Source organism: Octodon degus, unplaced genomic scaffold (assembly GCF_000260255.1).
Source record: "Octodon degus isolate 3935 unplaced genomic scaffold, OctDeg1.0 scaffold00184, whole genome shotgun sequence".
In the NCBI taxonomy this organism is placed as follows: Eukaryota; Metazoa; Chordata; class Mammalia; order Rodentia; family Octodontidae; genus Octodon; species Octodon degus.
In genome coordinates this window covers 3,778,896-3,779,315 of record NW_004524760.1, presented here as the reverse complement: position 1 = coordinate 3,779,315, position 420 = coordinate 3,778,896, and positions in this window count along the sequence as shown.

The following is a 420-nucleotide window of genomic DNA, read 5'->3' as shown; positions in this document are numbered from 1 at the left end:
ATGCCATTGTGAAAGGGAAAGAAACTGTTCAAAGGGAGGGAAGAACTTGGATGAGAGAAAGAAAGAGAAGAAATATGTATATTATGCACAGGATAGCTTGGATAATTAAACGACTGATTTCTTCTTATTTATTGAAAGGAGAAGTTAATGCTTACACATTTTTCTCTCCTTAATATTTTATAACTTTTTTGGGCCAATTCTGCATGCTCACATATGGTAGTCTGAACAATTAATTTGAAGACATCAACCTACAATAATATAACCATTGTTGAATTTAAAAAAGTGTTTTAAAATTATTGACATTTTAAACTTTCACTCTGTTCCATATAAATGCCAAACTTTCAGAAATTTTAGTTAACATGAAAGTGTGTTTTCCACAGAAAATGGGTTCCAGAAAATCAGCTTTTTGTTTTCAGTTTT